This window comes from Falco punctatus (genome assembly GCF_963210335.1).
Source record: "Falco punctatus genome assembly, chromosome: Z".
Lineage (NCBI taxonomy): Eukaryota > Metazoa > Chordata > Aves > Falconiformes > Falconidae > Falco > Falco punctatus.
The window spans coordinates 14,585,501-14,603,393 of record NC_137586.1 but is presented as its reverse complement, the minus strand read 5'-3'; positions in this window follow the sequence as shown (position 1 = coordinate 14,603,393).

Here is a 17,893-nt window from a genome sequence, read left to right as displayed (position 1 = left end):
TGTAAGACTTCCAAGAGATGGACATTCTGTCTCAAATAGCTGCATCCCAACTGCTGCACCACTGCTGATCACAAACAGCCTGTTTACCATTTCCAAGTGTACTGCCATAGCATTATGCTCCTGAGGTACTCAATCCTAACCATGAGATCTGTGTCTGGGTGGCAACAAACTCAGCTCAGAATGGCTTGTGATGCAAAACAGTTTTATTGTGTCACCTCCTCTTAAAATCAAGAAAAGAGCAGCCAATTTCTTAATAATGGACAGAAGGGTTAAGATAAAAGAGAATTAGGTCCCTGAGCCCTTGAAATTTCCAGCTTCAGCGTCCCCCAGAGATCATCTATGAAATGTTACAGTCTTGCTACAGTGAATGTATTCATGACCACACAGGGCTACCCATGTTTGTGCAGCACAGCCTGCAAACTCCATGACTGCAGCAAAGATTATTTTCTAATATAAATAAAACAATATTCTAGGACTCCCTCCAGGGCCATTAAGCTTTCCTCTGCTCAGTTAGTTTTGGCTTTGGAAAACTACGATAAAAATGTATGTTAACTGTGGTTCTTCCACTTTCTCAAGCATGTGGGAATTCTGGGGAGTACAAATGAAAAAGGGAAAAAATGTTATTTAAAATTCTTCATATATCTATTTACATACATATGACATTTAAATTAATGTTAAACATATTTTACATTACATATTGGTCTGTCTATCCATCTATCTACGTATAGATATATATATTAGTAAAATTCACAAGAAACTAAAGACACAGCCACTTGAAAACCTCCTCTGTGTTCCTCATGATAGTCTAAGCTATCAAACCCACGTGGCCACCAAACTGCCCGTTGGAGTTACCCTGCTCTTGTACAAACTCCCAAGCCACTTACAGTTTGGGAGAGTTAACCCAGGTAGAAGTCATGCCTGGTGCCATTCTAACAATTTAACAATACCAAAGGTCAAGGTCCAGTGCCCAGCACTGTCTATTAAACACACAATAGCCAGAAGATCTCATAGGAAAGTCATCTCTATACCACTGTCATTCTGCTAATTGAGTTTCTGTAGCAACATCAGCTCTTCACTGTCATTCCTCTGGTTTGATTGCCATAGTAAGATCAGACTGAATTTCTGTGCTCCTGCCATGGTGCAGTCCCTGGCCTGATGTCTGTTGTGCAGCCTCACTGACGTAGCTTTGTGGTTTCAACCTAGGTGAAGTAAGTACAAAAGCGAAGTAGGATCCCCCGGACTCCAACCCTCTTCCCTCTCCTAGTAGCCCAGGCCAAATCAGAGCCCACTATCAACACACCCCAGCTGAGGTACGCCTCCCAAGGCCTATCTTGTACAGTTCCTTTTTGCTTTCTGGCAGTAAGGTGCAGGGAGACTCTAACCACAGTTTTATAGTCAGAACATTGTCAAATTCCATCTGAAGTGAAAAAAAACCAGGTATGATGAACTATGAATAAGAAACAGTCCAGATCCCGTGAACGATGCTGGCAGGTGCTGGCCTTGCTTCTGTCCCACTGCAAGGGAGGTCTATTGTTCTAGAAGTTCTATAAGTATTTTGTTCTGTAAGTTCTATTCTTCTAACCCCTCCAGTTCTTATACAACTAGAGTTCCTTTGCAAGCAGAAAAATTGCTAGAGAGATGCAGACAGCCAAACCCGAGTGTGTTTCACCAGCTAGCCTATCTTTGGAGAGGCATGACTCTGGGAAGTGTGGTCTGAACATCTGAGCTCACACAGTCAGGTTTCTGATCTTGGCCTGTGTGTGCAGACGTAACCAGAACCCTGATGTAGCTACCTAACTGTGCACACAAGATGCACAGCCTGTTCAGCTGCAGGAGACCTGAGAATGGGCTTTTCGTCCTGGAGTGACAGCAGTACACCTTGATCCAAACTCATCCAGGTGAGTGAGGAAGCCACTACTAAAAAGAAATGCTGTAGTTCTTGTAAGGAGGTGCACGTGTAGCTGGTTTTCACCATAAGCACCGGGCAAAGTAATATGCTGCCATGCACCAGGGGATGTATGCATGGTGGCACCTACCCTTTACAGAAAAGACCTTAGAGAACAGGCCCCGATTACCAGACTATGAGCACAACACTGCCTACAATTATGTTGCCTGTTAGTAATGGGCAATTGAGCATTTGAATCTGTTTTCACAAGCAAAGCAGAGATGCAATCAGCTGCAGGCTCTGGAGAACTGGAAGTAAGCAAAAGCTTCCCAAACACAGTCCATGAATAAAAAGACCCCAGAAGGCAGGAGCAATCTGTTCATCACAAACAAATGCATCCCAGGAACATTAACTTCCTGAGAAAATTAAATACTGTGGATTTTTTGGCACATACCAGAAAGCTAAATATATTTCCTTAACTGCAAACAGTTATTAAACACAGTAGATTATACAAATAGATAAAAACCCATTTCATTAACTAGGTATATCTTTGTTTTCAAAAATATTTCAGTAAAATGAAAAAGACTTCCTTGCCAGTGTGGAATGGGGTTTTAAGGCACCTGCAACACCTTTAACCACTTCAGCAACCTGACAATGCTGTCCCATGTGAACAGGAAAAGCACCTCTCCCTACTCGGGTTGTTTAAGTGCAATATATTTCTGTGCAGTGCTGAACTGTGTAGTTTCAAAGGAGCAGAGAAGCAATACTTAGCACTGCAAAGGCACCATTTACTACGCTAAACTACACTTGACTACTGACAAAAATCCTCTCAAAATCAAAATCAAGTCCATCAACATCAACAGGAAATATAATGCAGCTGGAACTATTTCCTTGTATTTGAAAGAGAACTAATTACAGGAATATAAAACACCAGGATTGGACCTTATATTTACTAATAATGATTGAATCACTCCCAATGTTTCCTCCAAACTGGGTCTCAACCTGAGTGGGAAAAATCCCAGAGATACTATGTTAAGCCGTATTCAAGCTCCAAACCTCCCAGAGTATCTTTGATTTTCTGTCATTAATGAAGATCTACTTAAGGAATCACTGTTCCTTATGTTGTAATCCCTTGCACTACAACTAAGGCTGGTGACATCCTGTTGCACCGAAGCATCAGCACCAGTAAACCCAAGCGTTAGCATGGTGTAATGCTTTTACTCCAGTTAGCTAACTATAGCCTTGTGGATTCATCCTCCAAATGCTGTGTGCATTTACTTGCTTGATTGTGCTCTGCAGACTGAAGTACAGCTGTCCCAAATCAGCGATCTAATCTGTGACCCAAACAAGATAGAAGTACCAAGGTAGAAACCCTAACACTGAAGCCACTAGTGAGTGAAAGCTCCTGAGTATTGCACTTTTACAGCATTTGATCAAACTTTAGTACATAATGTACAACTCTTCAAGCTTTCGGCACTCTTCAACCATTCTGGCAGAAGCAACAATGGTGGCAATGATGGGATCTTTAGCAACCAAAAAAGAAGTATCTTAAAAAAAAAAAAAAAACCCACAAAAAAACCCTCTACTCTTAACACACCATTTTGATCACACAAGTTCAGTCCATTGTATCCTTTCACGTGCTTAAAAAGGAAAATGATAAAAATTTACAAGACACCATGAGTCAGAGGAACAGACAACAAATTAGTCATCATAGGAAACCCACAGCTCCTCCCTTTTGTTGTTTCACCAGTTTAAATCATTTTATGGCGCTCTTCTATTCTAATAGTGTTCTTTTGGAAATCCATTCTACTACTAATTTAATCTTGAAGTGAAGCTGGCTAATGCTGTGTGGATGTTCAGCTATGTCCTCTGGGAGGGACCCCTCTCTCTCTAACCAAGACATGTGCAAGTTTAGCAGAAAGTATAAAATGAGATCTACTTTTGTTACCATGATGGCTATGCAATGTCTTTTGTGACCAGGACAACAAAGATGCAATTAGAGTACTAAATGTGTATGCTCACATTTCAACCTGTAAATAAATGAAAACAAATCACAGGGAGAATGTGTCTTGATTTAAGAAATGGGACTTTGCAAGAAAAAAACATTATCTGAAACTTCCACTGAGTTGCAAGGTATCATGTTGCACCAGGCATATGTGATGAAGAAAGCTAATGTGCTACAAGGCACAGAGTTTTCTAAGGCACCTTGTGAATAGAAAGCTACATTCAGCTCGTTGCTATCAGGCAACAGCAGTGAACAATGATGAAAGAAAACCAAAAGAAAGTAAAGTAACGTATATTTGGAGCTTTTAAATATTTGTGTTTCAGTAATAGATTTTAGAGTCATGTTGAAGTCATGTTGAATCACAAATCATGATGGAAAACAGTATTTCAAAGCAAGTGATATTTTCAAATTTATATTCTCGGTCTTTCGTTATAATCACTGCCTAAACCTCTCTGACCAGATTTTTAAGTTACAGAAAAAGAATTCCATTCAAAATCAAAAGACTAAAAATCCATGTAACTAGGATGATGCTTACAGCTTCTATGCTGTTCTGCTTTTTCACTAGTTCCTTTCCCCATCCCAGGTTTTTAGGCAGTAAGCTCTTTGTGTTTGCCCCCTGCTCTGCTTATTCAGTGCATAGCACCATTTGAGTTAACTATAAATAATGAAGTTTGCTTCTCAACATTTCAGACTGCATTTGACCTATATTTCAGCAGGCTGTGCTTTGCATCAGAAAATGCCTTGTAAAAGTGGACAGGCACAACACCAAGTTTTGCTGTGTTGAACAGTGATAGAAAATGACCTTCTAATGCAGGTAGAAAGATTGAGTCATTGCTAGTCTCTTCAAATATCAAAAAAAATTGTGGATGTCTAAACCAATCCGTGTTTTGAAATGCTTTGTGTTTGATCCTATCTACAAAATAAAATAAATTGGGATACATAGAATCAGGTTCTTGGCTTCTGTTAATCTACTACAGTCTGCTTGCGTGGGGAAGAGAGAGACAGTAACTGGTAACAAGGTCAGTTGGGTTTTGCAGTCTCGTCTCATGCTTCACTTGCATTCATTTCCAGAAATGTCTGCATCCTTCTGGCTGTCTTAAATGCCTTCTAAATCCCTGTTGTTCTTCACGTCTGTTTAAATACTGGGACTGGAGCTGCAATCAATGAGATGGAAGACCAAAAGTCACTACAAGCATGCTTCAAGGTTAGAATCAAAAATCAAAATTAAGTAATGCTAATTAAGTTCTTGACCTCTGTAGAGCAGAATTATGACCTTTTGTTGGTAAACTTTGGAACTTATCACGTGAATTTTCTCCACTGAAGAAAATACGTAATATACACATAAACCACTAAATTATGTGACAATGATCCAAAATAACATGTTTTATAACAGACTTTTTTCCCTCCGAGATTGGAAAGGATTGAAGACCTTAAAAATATGTTTAGCCAACACAGCTAACAGAAATGATCAAACTAATGGTGTACATTGTGTTGGTATAGCAGATGGAATTGTGGGACAGGAAGTGTTTCATTGCCTGTTTTAAGAAAAAAATCAGTCAAATTGTGTCTAGTATGATTCACAACAGCAGCAAAACACTTTGGATTTGCTTCCAGTTCTGTTAGAAAACAGCTGAACATATTGCCACATGAATTTTTGCTGTTGAAAGTGCTGAAAAAACATCTTGTTCTCAAATACCCTGATATTGGCTGTCTGTCACAAAGGGCATATAGAGTCAAACTACTGCAGCACTGCAGGCTGAAGTAGAGAAGTCCATGCTCCTGAGAACAGAAACATCATACCCATCTGAAAGGAACACTGAATGAAACAGCAGCATAACCAGACATGGAAGAATTTACTCTGCACTGAAAGCAGAGAAGCAAAGTACCACAGCCTTCAAATCAGTTCCCCAGCCTTGGTACGAAGACAGCAACAAAGCCCAGTTACTTCTGCATGCAGCCCTCTTAACTCTTATGGCTTTAAGCTGAAAGCTGGTAGATTTAGATTAGGTATTAGGAAGAAATTATTCACTGTGAGGGCAGTGAGGCACTGGCACAGGTTGCCCAGAGAAGCTGTGGATGCCCCATCCCTGGAAGTGTTCATGGCCAGATTGGATGGAACTTTGGGCAACCTGGTCTGGTGGAAGGTGTCCCTGCCCATGGAAGTTCCAACTCAAACCATTCTATGATTCCTTAAGGAGGCCTTCCAAGGACTCCCCTCTTACTCACATTTGGAAAGGTTCACTTTCACTCTGGTTCCTAATTCTACAATTGCCAATGTATGGAGAACTGCTGAGTTACATATACAGAGCTGCCACAAAGGCTGGATGTTGTAACAACCTTGTGTAGCAAACAGTTATGCTTGAAGCAGAATCCATGCTCATCAAGAATATGGCATAAAACCCTGTAACATTTATAATAATTCAGTGTTATGCCTGTTCAACGCACATTAAAAAAATGGGGTTATTCACCTAGTCTAACTGATGCTGTTGTGTATTGTGCACTCTTTCAACAGAGAAAGCAGAAAGCTTCATGATTCAAATCATGATTCAGAATATATATAGAAGTTGCACAAACCTGCATGCACAATGGTGAAATTAATTCTCCATTGAATGCATATGGTAGGGCATGCATACTTTCAAGATGGCTTAATTAAACAAACAAAAAACCCTAACAAAAAAACTAACAACAAAAAACAAACAGAAACTTGAGGAAGTTTCTTTTGTCAGATTCCGTGATATAACTTGGCTGCCTGTTCTGGCAGAGGAGAAAGATTCAAATGGGATCCTTGCACTGTGGCAGTAAGGCTACAGTCTGCCTTTGCTTTGGACAGGGTGAGGATGTCAGCCCTGCCCTAAAACAATCTCCAAGACAAACAAACCATCAAAACAGAAACAAACAAACAAACCCTGCCCAGACTGTGCGCACATGGAATTCGTATCCATGATAGTATATTAAAATCACATCAGCGGAATGCCAGCAAAGTCACTGAAATTAATGTGAAAAACAGTGCTGGTGACAGCAGTCAGACCAAAGCTGACTGACCACAGCTCTCTGCTCCTACTGCAATACCAGTGAAGGATTTCCTTCCAGCCGATGGTAATTCAGCTGATGATAAAGAAGATGATTTCTCTTCAGAGAATAAACACGTCCAGAGGTTCAGGAGGCAAATATAAAATAAAAGAACAGCTCTAGTATAGAAGAAGAGCTCTCCCTTTGCTTTAGCACCTTTTCTCAGTGCCATTTTACCACACTGTCCATGGGACATTCAGATACTTCCTCAAAGGACTCTGAGCAAACAGTACACAGAACAGCCAGCACGGATGCTTAAGACATACTTTGTACAGACCCTACTCTATGTGGAAGAGAATCATGCCAAGCTCAGGGTCTCTAGATTACTTGATATTTTGATACAGCTTCCTTTCCCTGAAAGCTCCTGCCAGTCTCATACTTTAAATCTTCCTACATACATCCATCATTGTCATGACTCCTCCATAAAAAACCCAGAATGGTAGCTGACCCAGGAGCAGGACTCTGGGCAGTGGATGGATTTCCACTTTCCAGTCCTCTGCCATTTCTTCTCCGTTCACCTTGTAACAGACAGAACTACCCAGTAGAAAAACCCTCTTAACCTCAGAGCAACTCACTACAAGGGAGCAGAAACTTTTGCTCTCACTGCTGATGCAGGAGATATCTCAAACAACTTCAGCTAGAACACAGGCTTGCCCTTGGAAAGCAGAGCCAAGTACTAAGCCCATAAAAATGAGTGTACGGTGCATAGCAGTCACTTACTTTGGAAGTCAAGGCTTCAGTTTTTATTCTCCCATTTCAGTTTTTTATTTTAAATTAATCTGTTATCCTCTGCAAATAAAAATGCAACATCAGAATTATATTTTCAGACAGTAACAGTAATTTTTTTCTTGCTGTGTCCCACTCTGCAAGTCTGCCATTTCAAGTAGCTCTCCCATTTCCCCTATGCGTTTTCCTTCTGTGGTTTCAAGGCTCTTATTTTAGGAAATAGGAAGCTTCATACACCACTAGGAAATAGGAAGCTTCATACACCACCTCCGCATTAGACACTACACTCTATATTATGAACTATTGCCCATTTTTTACATAGATAAAATCAAGCAATGTATCTGGAACCCTTCAGGAAGATATTTTAATGAATGCTTATTTCTGAGCACATAAGTATTAATGCAGTGGGATCACTCACTCATTTTGTTGTCTTGCTGGGTGAATTTCAGTTTTATTTCTGTTCTAATTTTATTCAAAAATTAACAAAAATGTTCTTTCATCCTAAGGAATACCATTCATCAAAAAGATCATATTTCAGTGTGTGATAGTCTGAAATCCAGATCAATCACCATGATGTTAACCTCTAACATTTCAATGCAGTTGTCTTTATTTTACTTCAGTTGATAAACCTGCGTAAATTTAATATCATTGTGTAAATGATGATGGCATTAGAAATACACAATATTAAGCATTCAAGGCTATTAAACAGAGACCTAGATGGGTCCACCAGTGTATACAGACTGCAGTGGAACTGGACTGTCTGTCAGAAAGAAGGCCAACTCTCTGAATTCCTTAGGATTTTCCTTTGCCTTCCAAGCAATTGATCCCAGGCCAACACAATCACTCTAAACAATGGGTGGGTCAAATTATTAATGCTTGTCTGTATTTGTGACAAGGCAAGGGGTACCTATGTATATCACTATGTATTTTCTCATGTATGCTATCAAGCAATAGCTGACTTGACAGATAACAAACTCATATGCAAACTGCATTTGTGTGCAGACCATAACCCAGGGATTATACTATTATTACTGGGTGCATTTCAATAGGATACTTAGGCATAAGGATGTCTTACAAATAACACAAATGAAAACAACTGCAAATTCTAAGCAGTATATACACACAGAGGCTGGGCAGATCCACTTCAGTATTACAGCCTAACTGTATTTGTCTATTAATTTAAAAGGGAAACCTGTTAGTCAATAACAGGTTTGGTTCAGAAATAAACCTTATTTTTAAAAAAAATAATCTTAATGGCTGCAGAATGGCATTTAATGCAATAGATTTCTAGAATATAATCCCATGAGTTCATATCATGAAAGGAAAATACAAAAGAACCAAGATACATGCAATTCCCAATACACTAAGAATCTATATTAGTGCATTAACTGAAGTAGTTTTCAAATTACGATTGTTGTTGCAAGCCTTTTTTAGACCAATGCTCTTTACTTTGCAATTCTTTGACTATAAATGCAGAAATTGAAGTGAAAGGTTTGGCTCATTAAGGACCAAACAGAGAAGAACATTGTACAAAACCATATTGCTACGTAATTACAGCAGAGCAGAATGAATCCTAACTGAGGAGGTAGTTGTAGGAACAAGCACCATACAAAACATGTCATAAATCCATGACACAATTAGTTGAAGATGCAATTACCTAAAGACCTGCAATATGATATTAAAGTACATATTAAAAAATAATGTAGCATTTGGAAAGAGTTAAACAGATTATTTTTCTTTTAAGTGACAACCTTTGGGCTGCACAAATGTGTTCTTTAACTGGCAAAATTAAATGATGAATTATAGGGACATTTTCTGTAGGTAATATAAAATAGTTTCTAAATCCCAGCATTTTAAAAGCAACTTTACTACTCAAAATGGAGAACAAAACTTATTTTCAATGAACAATTCTACCATGAGGGTTTTGTTAGCTAATTTCTTCAGGAATATTTAATCTGCGTGTATGTGTTTCTCTCCCTCTCCAGAGATACAGGTGATATACAGCTAGAGTTCCCTGAATTCGCCAGAGGACTGTGCTAATAGTTAGAAGCCCGGGAGTTTACAACAAATGGAGAAACTTGCCCAACCCCAGGAGCTTTTTTGAGTGTAATTAATTCACAGTGCTTCATTTTTGTTCAGGTGACGTGGAAGAAATACACAGAATAGCAGCTCTTTGGCCTTCTGGGAGCGCAGCCAACAAAGCAGATAACTGATACTTATTACTCTTCCTTTCTTTTGGAGAATTTCTTAACCCTCAACTTTTCTGTGGAAGAGCTCCTTAAAATCATCTTCACATGCACAATCGGAACACCTCTACAGTCCTGTGAACACTCCCAGCTTGCTCCATAACCAGCTGCAATCCAGATGCCATGTGACTGCATCAGTGTAATGCTGAGTCCAGGCTATAAATCCTACCTTGCCGAGAGCAGACATGCAGCTGTCTGCACCATGCATGAATGTCCTTGATGTCTCAGGACGAGCTCACCAGTAAGCCAAGGACACTGAGGGATCCGGAGAGCGTCAGCGCAACCAGACCAGCCAGGGGAGGGAGCTCACTTCATGGGCAGGTTTAACATCTTGCCAGCCGTGCAACACCTCTGTGTACCTCCAGCTGCAGATATTGCCTGGACAGAGGTGCCTCTGACAACTTCTGCTAGTCCCAGCATGAGATGTGGTGTGTGTACCACGTGAGGTGGCAGAGGAGAGACTGCTGTTTCACTAACACCTTTGAGATCAGTTTGAGCACAGGACCTGGCACTTCAGCCTCCTGATTATTCTAGGCCTCCTTGTATGCCAGAGCTGGGTCATGTCTGGGCTTACAGTTCTTTGTATCCTTTAAGAAAAGAAGTTTATTTAAGTTACAAAGCCCAGACCTTCTATAATTGTCCTTAAGAGTGCCAGTTCTGTATACATTAAGTTCAGAAATATTAATGGCATCACAGGCTGAACTTGAGTGTGTTTGAACACTTGGTTAATTGGAATACTTGGTCTCTCTCTGCTCTGGATCTCACAGATATGTTGGACTCACCTCAGCCACATCATTTTGTTGTTCATTTCCAGTATGACTTGCTCTTCAATTCCACAAGCTTAACTTCAGTGGTTAAGCTAATTTCTTCAGTGTTAACCTTTGCATTCAGTACAGATTTTTTCCATTAGTGATTAGAGAAAGAACTGCCACAACCGGCTCTCTGCCTTCCTTTGGCCCATTACTTGGTACCTCTCATGGCCCTGTCCTGTTCCACTGGCATACAATAGTGATATTACAGAAAATCCAGAATGCTTCTCAACTTTGATAAGGCTGTAATATTAATCTGTGTACGCTACTAGAAATGCATTTAAACATTTTGTTACCAGACATCACATAATCTCACTTACATCAGAACAATATAAAACATTTTCAGACTGGCTAATCTAAGATGCTATATTTCTGCTGCATAATGTTGTGTCTAACAAATGTACAGCTGCCTTACACCAAAGCTTGCAGTTATTTAGTCTTTGAGGCCTGTTTTAGACTGACAATAATAAGTTTAGAAAGATGTTTTCAACGGTTCCCCAAAGACTTTTGACCTGCCAAGATCAAATAAAACTTTGTCATAATATAGGCACAATAGGTTAAACATGTTTTTTAGGTTTAAATCTTTTTCCAGTAGTGGCATTTTAATCTGCAAGCCAGAAAGCTATATCAAGACCATACACTGATATATTCCCAATAGGAAACCAAAGCAAAATATGCAAAAAAACCACTGAAGCCTATTGCAATCTCACGGTCCTGAAATGAGTATTTCCCCCAAAAGTCAAATCACTAATGGTGATACAGCTATTCCTGCTTTTTAGTTACAGCTGTGCTTCATTGCCTGTATAATTGTAGAATGTAAAAAGGAAGGAAGCAGAGGAGGCATTAAAGTTGCTGATGTTTTTCATGGGGTCTTTTTCTGTCCCAAGCGTGGGAGGTGAGAAAACATCAGAACTTTGGGTGCAGTAAGGGCAGCTAATGACACTCAACTGGATGTGAAATGTCTTTTATGGGTAGGATAGAAATATGGCCAGGGCAAACTGTTTTGTGGACAGATGGGCAAAAATTTCTTGGAGCAAATCCATGGCAGCAGAGTCGTGCTTTAAAAATAGAACTAGTGGGGTTGTTTTTATTTTAGCTTTAGCTTCTTCTCCATCCAGAGTTTGTCACTGCAGCAAAATAATTTGGAATAGTGACACCAGTGCAGAGGAAGATAAGAGGAGGTTTTCTGTACTTTTTCAAAGTCTGCTGAGGTAACTGGGAGTTTTCTTTTGGATTCCTGAAACTTCTGTGCATCCCCAATGAGAAAAGGGCACTTTTCCACAGAAATACATCACACTTCTGCTGTATCATAGACATTGATTTATTGGACAATAAATGAATACCCCTGTTTCTCTGTCCACACCATCACGAAGGGCTTCAGAGCTTCTTGAACAGGTTCCTTTCTCCTGTCTTTGTATGAAGAACACTGAATTTTGATAGCATGGGTATGTTTACTCCTGCCATTTGTATTTCTGCACATACCCCTGTTATCACAAGTTCATTAGATTATTTTTATTATTATTATTGATTCAGGTAGTTTATAATACTAATCAAGTAGGTGTCTGAATAGCGTAATTCATAAACCAGTGCCTTATTTTTTGCATAGGGAAATGATGTTTATGTGGCCATGATATCTGTATGAACATGATCCTATCCATCTGTCTCCCAGGTCTCCCCCAATAGTAGCCAAATACTTTTACCAGTCTTAGCTGAATTTAACAGAAAGTTCACTGCTGTTAAGAGAGAGAGAGGATCTGCTACTACTGCCTCTGCTGACAGTAAGACAAGGTGCTCTAATTCCTCATTCACTTGGTCCTACTGAGCAGGGTAGGCCAGGCAGCTAACCTGACCCATCACTGCACATGCTGCCTGGTGCTAGACCAGCAGGATGGAGGTGGGGAGAGGGTGCTGAGGACATCAGTTTGTGATGGGGGATCTGAGGAGCTGTGGTACCCAAAGAAGTGAAGAGCCAGACCTGGGGTTATTAAAGGAGAAGGGAGACTGGACAACACCGCAAAACTGAGGGCATGCCAGTAAAGCTGTACAAAACACACAAAGAAGAGAGACACCTGTGGCAAGGGCAAGGAGAAGGAACCAGGGGTCTTGCAGCAGGGCCTGCGTTGTACTGACAACAGATCAGGAATCCATAGGAATCCTCAGTTCCTCTGTTCAGGGAACAACTTGTTATGAACACTCCGGATAGGATATTTGGTGTAAATCTGCTTACATTGGCACCATACCAAAACTGTGGTTTTGCTGGTATTCTCTGAATCCAAGGGTAGGCTGACCTTCTATTTCCCATCTTTTCCTTCAGATGTACCAACACTCCAGTTTATGGGAAAAAGTTGGTCTTTTTAGTAAAACCAGAAATTCTAGCATAAAGGTTAGAAATGGCTTCACAACAAACCCCTGATAATAGTTTCTGAGAAATCCATCTTCTTTTCAGCTAGTGCTGCCCTCTCTCCATTTTTCTGGACATGGAAACCAATTTCTTTTTTTATTAAAGAAACATTGAGGATTTTATCTCAATATTTTTTTTAAAGTTACGATTTTTTTAGCCAAGTTCAAAGATTTTATTTTAAAATGGTTGCTCTTGTCAATACTGGGTAGCAGTTGTGGAGGAGAGCTTCTGTTCCCAGCTCTGCCAATGATTCCTCATGGGACCTAGCCATTTAAATTTCATGCTTTCTCAGTTTAACCCATCTGTAAAATGAATGCAATAAGCAAGTTCATGAAGTTGTTGGGAGGCCTTTTTAATGCCTGACAAGTATTTTGATGTCATCTCACAGTTGCTTGCATAAGCAGAGTATGGTTATTCTAAGTGCTTTTTAATTCCTGCTTTCCTCTCTCAGCCCAGTCTTGGTTTTGTAAATTTTTGTTGCAGCCTTGTCACAAAACACTCTGGTTTCATCCTGTGGAATCTGTTGAATTTGTGCTTGATAGGGATCAGAAATGAGTTTCTCTTTTAAAGCACAGATATCATATTATGCATTTTCTAAGGATGTATCTCCTTCTCAATTAACTTCTTCTGGCACCTTACCAGATTTTAGTACTGTAAAATTTAAAGAATCTGGAATCCACATTGTACATGTATACAAGGTTCATTTAATTATATTGAAAATATGCTGCATTGACTATTTTTCTCTTAAAAACTAATGTTTCTCCATTTCAAGTTTTAGAAACTACATAAAAAGCAGTCTTAAGGTAGATTGAAAACAGGTGCATGTTCCATACAGAGTATTTCAGAGATTATATCCTCAAACATTTTCCTGCACAACTTCAGATCAATCTGTATTAGCTACTGCAATGGACCCACCTTTATTAAATTAAATTTGAAATAAACCCAAAACTTATAGTACAAGTTAGCTAAATATAACGTAATTCTGCATCCTGATACCAAGGAAAGAAAAGTCATTTTCCTGACATCTTCAACAGAAAAGCTATGCCTTGCTAATGCTAAATCTTCGGCAACCAGAGAAATCCAAGAAAATATGAAGTTAATGCTGACATCCTCCCCTCAGTAGTTTTCAATACATCATTCTCCTAGGAAATTATTCTTTGATTTCAATGAAAAGCAGATTTCCAGGTGTCAGGGTGAACTGAGACCTAAAACATGCAGTGAGACAACTCATTTCTTTCCATGCAAGTCAGACTACAGGTTACAGCCATGAGTCTTATCAGAAGGACAGTGTCTTCGCCTGCTCAGAGCACAGCTGATATGGATTAGGTTAGAGGACTATGATTTAAAGTATTACTGAAGTGGTGGGAAACACAGGCCCTTTCCTCCAGATCTGGGAGTTCTAATCCCTTTGGGAGCAAGGCATATGATATTCTCTACATTATGGTATTTCTTATTAGGACCTTGCACAATATGCTGCCTTTAATGAACCCTGTCTTAAGTCTCAAAAGTTAATACGATACTAAGGTAATAATATGTATTGTGCAGTCACCTGAGATAAGGTGCTATACAACTACTTCTGATTTTATTTGATCTGCATGGTTGAATATTGCGACAAATGGAACAACAAGGGAGACCAATACTGAAAATGCCCTTTAGTATCCTTTAGGTACTACCTCCTTCAGCATCAAGATATCAGTGTCTACCTCCAAATTGCCCAGATTGTCAGACAGCCTGGTTTACTTGTTAACATTTCTAATGTCTCTTGGCTTTCTCCAGTAGCATATCTCACACATACTGTAAGTACCAGACAAATAACCCATTTTTCCTACCTCCGTTCACTGCATGTTCCGCACATTCTACGAAAACTTTGATAATAATCAGGCTTAGGTTAACTAGTGTGCTAAGACCATAATTACTAAATCTTTCTTTGTTTTCATCTTACATTTAAATTTCAAGGTTCTTTGGTGCAGAGTTTTTTGCTGCTTCTGCAGCATGTAACAAAATAAGCTCCTACTGTTTCACTATGTATTCTAGATCTTGAAGCTTAGTAACACGAAATCCTACTCTGACATCCTCCAGGAAACTGCTCAGAACCATCAGGACACACTACAATACATTCTTGTTTGCACTCGAAAGTATTAGAGATGGGTACTTACATGCAGAATTTAAGCCTTCAGTGCTCTGCTTACCTCTACAAGTACTTACTTTTTGCTCAAGCAGAGACCTATGTTGCTGCAACTATACTGTTCCAGGGCACAAGCCATATCAACTACCATATCAGAGTGCAGGAGACATGCACATCTGTATTGCCCTGTGTATGCTTAACCCTAAATTCTTCAGGAAAGTATCTGAGGTAAATCCATTTTTGCTGCTGGCCACACACATATGTGCAGAGATCATGACTGTACTGTGTAGCTCAGTTCATCACTCAGATTTAAACCACAGTTTAAGATTTCACACATGAGGTGGTGTCTGCATTTTAAGGATAAAAGAGTACTGTAAGCGCTTCGCAACTCACAAAATGGAAGATGATGCCAGAACCATGTTCTTATTTTTATTTAGAAGCCTAAAGATGTGGAGCAGATCAAAGTGCTCTATAACTAAAGTACTAAAGGAATGGGATGTAAATAAACCAAATTCAAAAATGTGCAAGGTACAAATTGAAACAGAGATCTAAAGGCAACTTCCAAGAAAATGCTTTAACCACCAGGCTATTGAGCATTTGAAGGAACGCTGTCTCTCCTGTTGAAGCTGTTGTGATACTGGAGCGAATGAGAACAGTGTGAATAACTGATTTGGGATGGTTAGCTGAACTGAAAGACCACCAGACTAAAGTAAATAATTACCTATTTTTGCATAGATAATTAAATATTCACTGGAGCAGGAGCTTGAACACAACCCTCCTTTATTTCAGACAGATCTCTGCTGACTGAGCTGTTTGCCAGAAGTGCAAATGTACCACACGCTCCTTCCCCTCCTCCTATTCCAGCTGCACTTTATGTGAGAAAGGCTTGGCCACCCACCTACTTGCAGGAAAGGATTCATGGCTGTGAATGCCAAGAAGAGTCGGAGGCACCTTCCTTCAGAGTTAGCTGCCTAAGCCTCTTCGAGTGTAGGATGAAAGGCTTCCCACATCATCAGCTTCTCTGATCAGCCCTTTGCTTGGTGTCCCAAGTTAACATTCCTGTCCTTTCCTTGCCCACTGGACAGACATCCCTAGCTGCCTATATCAGGACTGAATTCTTCTGTTCAGGACAATGGCAAAAAGATGGGCACAACAGAAACCCAACAAGCTTGATGTTGCTCTTGAAGGCTCCCTAGCAGTGAAAATTTCTGAACCCATTGTATTTGGCTTATAAGTGTTGCAGCATATAAATGAGAAAACTTTGACTACTTCCAGACATACTTGAGAATCATCCTAAACAGAGCTACATTTATAAGATTGAATAATAGTAACATGTGGCTCCAATGCTGCATATTGGCTAAGCATTTTTAAATAACAGTACTTTATCACACTGAGATTGAAGAATTACTATCCGCTTTTAACATTATTTTGCAGCATTTACATTTAAACCACCCCTGGATAATTAAATTCTTACCGGGGGAGAAATAAAGGAAATAAAAACAAGACTAACAAATCAAGATAACCTGTTCTTGAACAGTCAACTTCTTACTATGTCAGACGAATTCTCTGACCTATGTTATGGACCTGTTATAGAGCTTACAAGTCCTTAATCAAAACCAAAAGGACTTGTGTGATATCAAAATGAAATGAAGATAAGTAATGCTCATGTTGCTGTTGTTTTTAATAAAAAAAATATATAACTAATTATCCAGAATTAATTAGAACAGGTGTTCCAAAAAGAGAATGTGTTTACTATTGATTGATGCATTTTTGCCCTGAACCATGAAAAATGCATATTTATAACCCAATATGACATTTGCTATCCATCATTTTTATTGCACATTGTTTCACACGCACTCAGCAGACCAGGCACTGTACAAGCCACAGTTGCTGCCTCTATACCCACTTTTAAAGATCAGCTGGGGAACAGGAGGCTACTGCAGGGTCTCTGAGCCACCGACTTCCATCCATACACAGACCCATAGTCAGTCTATGAACTGCCTAGCACCCAACTCACCCATAAGATTTAGTATTTTCCAGAGGAAAAGCCTTGCAGAGCTTGCTTTCATTTGCCATCAGTCTGGTCTTGAAAATTACTACAGCTACCCTGCAAAAACTAACCCAGAACACCTTAATGAAAGATAACCCTAGTCCTGAAATCATGATGGCACGATGCTTGTTTCTGCAAGGACAAAAGGCACACATCTACACTCGGTGCCACGTTACTGCAGTACAGATCGAATGCAGATGTACACCAGAGCCCATTTGCCTTCACCAGAGCACAGCAGCAGGACCTGGGCCTATGGAAATTTTGCACTGGTGAGTAGATCAGGGTGAATAACTGATTTAGGAGAGCTGAGTAAAACAAAAAAAACACCACCCTGAGCCAAAACTTTCTACTGTTATCCTGAAAAACAAGCAAAAATGTCTTTCAAGTGATGTATTTCATTTCCAATGGGAGGGAGAGCTAACCTTAGGGGTTTTTTTAGTAGCAGTAAATCCATGTACTCTACTGAATGGAACACAGTCGACTGCCTGAATTTTGTTCCTCAAAGATATCAGGCTGCAGCATTTCAATGCTTTCCTGAAATACTTTTTTTTTTCTATATGAAACAAATTGCTGGATT